At 32.4% G+C, this 7,848-nt stretch overlaps 1 long non-coding RNA gene across 1 annotated transcript; it reads left to right on the forward strand.

Moving 5' to 3' along the window:
- Positions 1-2,168, forward strand: LOC136271341 (uncharacterized). The gene is made up of 3 exons (XR_010709275.1): positions 1-137; positions 787-847; positions 1,202-2,168. It is a non-coding gene; the product is annotated as an uncharacterized lncRNA (long non-coding RNA).
- The last annotated feature ends 5,680 nt before the right edge of the window (positions 2,169-7,848 follow it).

Below are 7,848 nucleotides of genomic sequence, written 5' to 3' on the forward strand. Positions count from 1 at the left end.
ATTTAATGTTGGTTTTTTTTTTTTTATAGCAAACAAGGAAGACTTTTATTTAGAATGTTAAATGTGATCACAAACAAACGTTTTAAAGTGTAGACTTAATCAGGAATGTTCCATAAGTTCTCTCATCATTTATCAGCGTAAGTATAAAAACGAACATTTTTAGGACTTTTTTCAAGATCAGTCTATGTAGTGAAAGATTTATAAATGAATTGGAGCTTTTGTTTTTAAAATCTTGAAAAGCAGAAATATCGCATTTCTAGGGCCGACTTACCTTATACTATGTTTAAAAAGATCTTATAATACAGTTCTTACAAATTTTTTTCTTTTTTTTTTAAATGCCCGTTTGGTTTTTTATGTTGTATGTTCTCGACTGCTCTGTCTTATTTTGAATAGGCTTTTTGTGAAATGTTCTTTTTTATGCTTTTGAAAATGCATATTTATACTTATATCAAATATGGCAGAAAATGATAAATTATTAGATATTAATTGTTTAAAATTTTCTCAAAATCCAAATGCAAACATGATTTATTATTTTTTATGATCTTATCGTGAAACAACAAGATTCGAATTTGATACATAACTGCTTTAAGCATTCAAACTAACAGGTTTAAAAAAGTAAATTAAAAATTCAAAGGAACTCCCGACATAAAGTTTGATAAATCCAGTTAATTTTCATTTAGTTTCATTTAGCCTATCATTTTAGTTCTGATGTTCCGCTTTCGCTGCCCCATTTTTTATCAAAAAGTTTAACGTGTAATAAATTTTAATAGTATATTTTCTTTTTAGATTACCTCAAGAAAAATGAGATTTCCATATGTACTAGCTGTATATGTTATAGTCTGTTCAGGTGAGTTTGTTTAAAAGAATAAAAGAGGAAAAAAACTTTTATCCAACCATACTCTAAATAAGTCTTTACCACAATCATGCGTGCGTTGAAAGAATGGATATGTGGGAAGTTCAATCGGGTCAAAATTTGTAAAATTTATGAAATTCGTTCCTGAGTGGTCGTAAATAGGATGCTATTTGGCGAATTTGACTGAATAAAAAGACGCTTAAAATATCATTGTTGGAAATTAATTCAAAAATAATGTCAATTGCAATATGCTGTCTTTGAAAAATTACGTTTAGATGTTAGCAATGAGCCAAATGGAACACTTATTGTTGTATTAAATTACAGTTAAATATTTTATTATAATTTCAGGACTTCAGCACTTATTCCATCCAAATTTCAAAGCAAAACACGTCACATTCGTAATAGATAGTCATAATATTACTTATGACTTTCTTTCGAAAAAAATTCCATCTGGAGGAAGGTCGATGGGAAAGCATACCTATATAGTTGTCTTAAAGAGAAACAACAATGACGTCGAATTATTTTATCAGGAGTTAGAGTCCTTAGTATCACGTAAGATTACAAACAGAGCTTGTCGAAAGCAGAACAAAATGCCGAAGCAGAACAAAATGCCGAGATCCAAAGGCATATGCAAACAACCTAGGCCTCCATATTGGATTTGTTCTTTTCAAATGAATGAGTTGAAAACAGAATCGTATCTAGCCGAGTTCTACGTTCAAGACAGAGGGTCTTGTAAATTTTCAGTAAACGGCATGTTTGAGTTGGGAGGAGAAATGGTGACACAAAACAGTATTTATGTGGACCACCTCGAAAAGTCCTCGTTAGATTCCAATACCAAAAGATTTTGCGTTTAAAAAAGCCAAAACGGGGGTAGCTGACTACTACTTACTACATGTCTAAATGAATAATAATAATAACCCGTTTGGTAGCAATTTTCAGTTGGATAAAATAGACAGTTGTACTAATTTCTTATACTCTTTTCTCGAATATCATTTTTTGTATCATTCTTCATGTTAAAAATTCAACTCATCCATTTCATTCAATGTTTCTATTGTATTCTGTGCACAGGAGTGATTTATCAACATAACAGTAACAACATCGTCGGAAACCCACGGCCAGTCTCCCATATGCGAGACTGGCCTTGGGTTTCCAACGATAGCAAAAAGTGGTGGAAGCAAAAACTCGGGACAGAGTATAGTCTTTTTCATAAAAATAAAATACATGTATCATTTTTCGATTGAAAACTCATTCACCAGTGAATATTGCTTATATTATTACAACAATTATTCTTTGATGATTATTGTTTGTTAATTATTACATATTTTCCTCATTATTTATGTTTTTTGTTGTTGTTTTTTTAATTACGGAATGGCTTTGCAACAAAAGCAACACCTGTACAGATTTCTAAAACACACGTGTAGACCTGGCAATTTGTTGCCGAGGCAATTGCAAAATCGCGATAGAAGAAAGTTCAGCAAACTGTGCATAAATTTTGAAAATCAAAAATTGTTTTTGAATAATAAAGCTATATAAAATTATGTTAAGAATTGTTCATGGTTAAGTATCAAGTAATGTCCAGCAGATTCTATGCAAATGCAGTGTCATTTCGCGCCTTTTGTCGACGAGAGTTGAGACGAAACTGTTAACACTGAATTTGTGTCATTGTGAGCGTGTTTGTGTGTGTTTGCTACGGTAATGAAAAACTACATACAGCGATTTCTTTGTAAGTTCGGTGTTTATAACTTCAAAATCAGCTGAACAGATTGAAAATTCAAATAATTTTAAAGTCAGATATCTTGGATACGGGGTTACCAAATTCCATTCTTGCTAAAAAATAACCCCTGGGTCTTTTTTCTTCAGAAAAATCCGCTTATTCTACAGCAAGTGGGGTCATTATTCTACGTAAAAAAATGACCCCCAGTCATTATTCTACGGGGTTCACAATTTTTTTTTTTACACCGGCACCGATTACGTGTAATAAATATTGTTTATGCTGTAAAACGAGAAAATTTGGAGCAAACGTATTTTAACGCAAAAGCAAGTGCCAATGCACTGGCGCAATTAAATTTTAGCGCGTGCAACTTTTTAAAAACAGGTTAAATAAAATATGTTCTTGTTCTAGCTACAGCTACGCTAAAAATTTTATTCTATGTCACTCAAGCACGTAAACCCAACGATTTTTATTTCTTTTTTGCAAACGCAGTAAACTGTTGTTGAAAACACATGATACACTTAGATTTGCTTAAATCGTCATTAGATAGATATTAATAAAACTTCATTTACTGTCGATGATGTATATGTTTTTGTTGGTAAACAAGTTTGAGTTATCGAACCATATTTACATTCACTTTCTTTCCCTCTATTAAATTACATTGGTTGATTTGAGTGATATTTACGCATAACACAGAAGACCCATTCACCAAATCTGGTGCGCAGGAATACTTTCAGTATTCCTTCAGTATTTCTCGAAGAACATGAGTTGACTCTTCTCGCGACTTCAAACCGGATCACGACCTGATATTATACTTACGCTGATTATAATATTTCATTGATGTAAATATATTTTGACGGTTAAATAAATTCAATTGATTAATTTCTTAGTGTACAAAAAGTAAAATCATTAAATCACAGAAAGTGAATAAGTCAGAGCTTTGTACAAACAAATCATATTTACGGGAAAGAAATAAATGTTTAAAAACGTAAATATAAGCATTGAATCATTATTCTTTTAAAGATGTGGTCTCATAACTGCAGCGGTGTGTGCAAACAAATTATCTTAACGCGCTAGCGCGCGTTATTCATTTCGTATGCACACACCGTTGCAGTTATGAGACCACATCTTTAAAAAAATAATGATTCAATGCTTAATTCAATTTAATGTACCGACTTAGATATCACAAAAAGAGTTCGGAAACTAAAGGGAGGGAAATAGAATGCTACCACTATGTTTTATATAAGCGAATCTTTTCACAGTAGTTTTACATTTAAATAACACAAACGGAGGTACTCTTATCATTTTTTAATTCGCTAAAAAGATCGCTAGAAATTAATCAATCATGTATTCTTAGCGTGGATGATCGACATTATTGATGACATTTTCACTTCGAGGCATACAATGGAAAAGACACGGCGAGAAGCCCAATTTTACGGGTGCTAAATAATAGATAATAAAATACTTACAATAATAAGCAATAAACTTGTATTATTCAATTCCCGTTTTAGTAGAGCTTATTCGATTACGCATGATTTCTGACACCAAAAACTGTACGATTCTTTAGCACCCTGTCAAATGCAAATTAGCTCACAGCTTTCCTGCCCTCTGTTTAATTGACGAATAAGTTTTAACAAATACGAAGAGGAAAGGGAAGAGGGTTACCTTCCTTTTCCGAGTTCTCGTACAAATCGTTTCGTATTCCGGATCTTGAAAAGATATGACTAAATTCCATGACCTCGTTTTAAAAAAAAATATTAAGTCAAAATCATATCCGCCATTCAATAATAATTAAAATTCCAGTTCAGTTTATAGAAAAAAAACCTTTTATGTTACACAAGATAAAAATAACAGTCACTTGTAATCACCACCATTAATTGCATTTTTTTTTTAATGTAGGAAGGTAACTGTAGTGTTTACAACTGGCAATCACACGTTTGTTTAGTTAAAAAGTTATATGCATTATTTGGTACATGTATACTTATTTTCATCATAAAGTCGCCCATATTTTGATAATGAACCTAAGCTTTCGCGAGTCTTCCGGGTTTTGGTTAAATTAAAATAAAGCGTTTAGAGCGTATAATGCTAACCGCTTAAAATAGGTTATAATTGATGCAGATTCATTCAGTGCCAATTAAATGAAAAATTAAAAAGCACGCACTTAGGTATTTAACAACAGTATACACTAAGAAGAAAACATAGTTAATTTTTCAAAAATATTGTTCATACCGAGTTACTTTGTTTATAATCTTCGCTGTGTTGGTGAATGCGTTGATTTAGTGTTTCATTTGTATGAGTAATCTCATGGCGTTAAAATTCAGTGATATCTTCTTCATTTCTTACCTAGCTAAAATAAATACTGTGGCTAAATTTTGTATTTTAAAGGTCAAAAAATGTAGTTAGTCTTGAATCACGCTGTTTTTCATCATGATAACACCCAGTCTAATTAAATAAAATCTTTGATCCGCTCCCGGTAGATCGTTACACAAAGTGTAGCGATCTACTATACTCTGTCCCGAGTTTTTGATTCCACTACTTTTTGCTTGATATTTTGATAATCATAAATACCTTTGTGCTCAAACTATACGTTCATCCACTAATATGAAAAATGTCCAGATTATCGTTTTGAAACGCCCACTCTACCGCTTCAGGTTTCAAATACACATTCAAAAATAGAAAGTCTACGGAGATTTTGCATTGCATCAGCCATTAATAAGCCCAGATTATAACGTTGAAAAATTGCGCGAGGTATCTCGAATACTTCCGAATGGAGAAAAGATGTAAACATTTCCCATTATAAATCTCTGTAAGAAATTTTTTTTCGTTCCCGTGAACTTAATGAGTAAAATGTGATAATTGCTCAATGAAGATATCTTGGATATATTCCCTTTTATCGATTTCAACTGTATTTTCTTTTACATGTATGTGTATTTTTTAATAAAAAAATCATTGAAAAAGTGATGGAAGCAAATAACTTTGGACAAACTATAGGTGCGGATCAATTTATAATTTTATATAGATTGGGATATATGCATCACTCCATATATATACTGCAATATCATTTAATTGAAGATAATCTATTTCATTTACTCTAGTACAATTTCCAGCCATTAAAAGATGATCGCCAGTCTGGATGACTGTTGAGATTTCCAGAGTGGTTACCTGTAGGGTGAATCCGAACAAATACTATATCACCCTGGTTGACCTCGACAACCACAATGCCAGTTGAGCTTCTGATATTAGAAGCACCCTCTCCGCTTGAAAACATAGCTCCAACTACATTGGAGTTCACAACAATCTGAGAAAATATGTATCCTCCCGTATTACAGTAAATATTCCAGGTAAACACGTACACACCGTGTTGTGGCGCGGTGAATATTCCAGAATGCCTATTATAATGGTTGCCGATATTTGTAACAATGGTGTCAAAGTGAATGGTAGAACCCTTGGATATTTCCGTTGTATGGACATACATGTATGCAGAAAATGCAACGTCATCTGGGAATGGCGTTGGGGTTGACTGAATTCCTGAAATACATCAATGAATTAGAATAGCATTACAGTGTGGTAAAGGTAGTTCCCGATGTTCTCAATGTTATCTGTAAGATGAAATATTGTCGAGTACATGTATATGTTGGTATTTAATATATAGTTTACCTGTCAGGAGACGTTTTTCTTGCGATACACTCGGTGTTTTCTCTAACTGCCTAATTTTGCGTTTTACCATTGAAATTTGGAGTCTTGTCTTCATCTCATTGCCGTGAGTTGTCGATGTTTTGGTAGTCGTGCTTTCTTTCCGTGAATAACTTGCTTTCAGATTCCAAAATAATGAACTTAAATAGTTTTCATCAAAACTATAGTTTTTGTTCGCTGTTGTCAATCTGGATTTCAGAAACCAACTAGAAGATTCTAAATCTGCGATCCTAGCTTCAAGTTTCTCCGTCCTGTAGGTAGAAGTAAGAACAATTTCTTCTAAAGATTTCAGTCTTCTTTTCAAATAACTATTTTCGTCTTGAATATCGCGTCATCTTTGGTGCTGTCCGTTTGATGGTTTTCGAGTTTCTCATTCAATTTTGCTAAAAGTATCTCATGATTTATCAAGCCTCTCTTTGCAACTTTCATTTGACGACAAACCATAGACATTCACATCAATTTGAAAGAGGACGACTACAAGAGTTATAGTCTTTGATGTTGCCATTTTTCTTTGCACTAGCTTCGCACTGTGTGAGGTTTGGTTCGGTTTGATAAGCATTCATGAACTTTATCTAGATTCGTTTTCCCAACTTGCCAAATGATAACACTAAAGGGGGTCATTTTTTTAAAGTTGAATATTGAGATCAAATGTATTCATGTAATTAAGACTCTTGTCATTTGAAAAATGAGGCGCGTCGTTGAATTTTATTTAAGGAAATGGTTCTAAATCGAACAAAAAAAAAACCCTGATGAGTTGACATTTTTACTGTAATTAATTATTACAAGATACGCATTGGCCACATTGCTCACCTAAACACAGTTTTCCAATCTTTTTCAAAATTTTAAGAATGTGAAACTCTAATATATTGTACAGGTCACAAACATTCTCAAATCGATACTACTAAATTAAAATAATAGACTCGAAATTTTTGGCCTTTATACCGAGATATCAGAATAGTACTGTCTTTTGTTTTAAATATTTTTAATATTATTGGTATTTGAAGATTACCAATTTATTTTTATTTTTCTCAATCAGGCTTCGCTAATTAATAATCAACGAAAATTCCTTTAAAAAATCCGGAAATTGTCTGAATTTTTCGGATTTAGAAATCTTGTGCATGTGCATTACATTCACGCTAAATCACGGGATGCTCTTTAGTTTATGTTCCCACAATATTACATTTGCATGGATAAACTAAAAAACGATAATACAAATACATCTAAATTTTCATTAAGAATTTTCTATATAGTCTGTTCATGAAAGAGAGTACGGTAGATAACTCTAACTCAGTGCGTTTCATATGAAAAATTCGGAGAGTTCTGAATGTCAACATGGTCTGCAAATTTGATGTATCTATTTCGTAAATGCCAGACATAATCGCAATGTCAACCCGTGCACGCACGGGTCAAAGTCTAGTATTCATAAATGAAACAATATATAACAAATTTAAAGTTAATAATTGATTGAAATACAAAAAAATCCCATTTTTTTCGGCATGACAACAGTATACACATACCATATTACAGGAGCAGATATTAAATATTAATTCATCAACACATTCCACAATGTGTAGATCATTCCACACGCCAT

This window comes from Magallana gigas, chromosome 9 (assembly GCF_963853765.1).
Source record: "Magallana gigas chromosome 9, xbMagGiga1.1, whole genome shotgun sequence".
Classification (NCBI taxonomy): domain Eukaryota; kingdom Metazoa; phylum Mollusca; class Bivalvia; order Ostreida; family Ostreidae; genus Magallana; species Magallana gigas.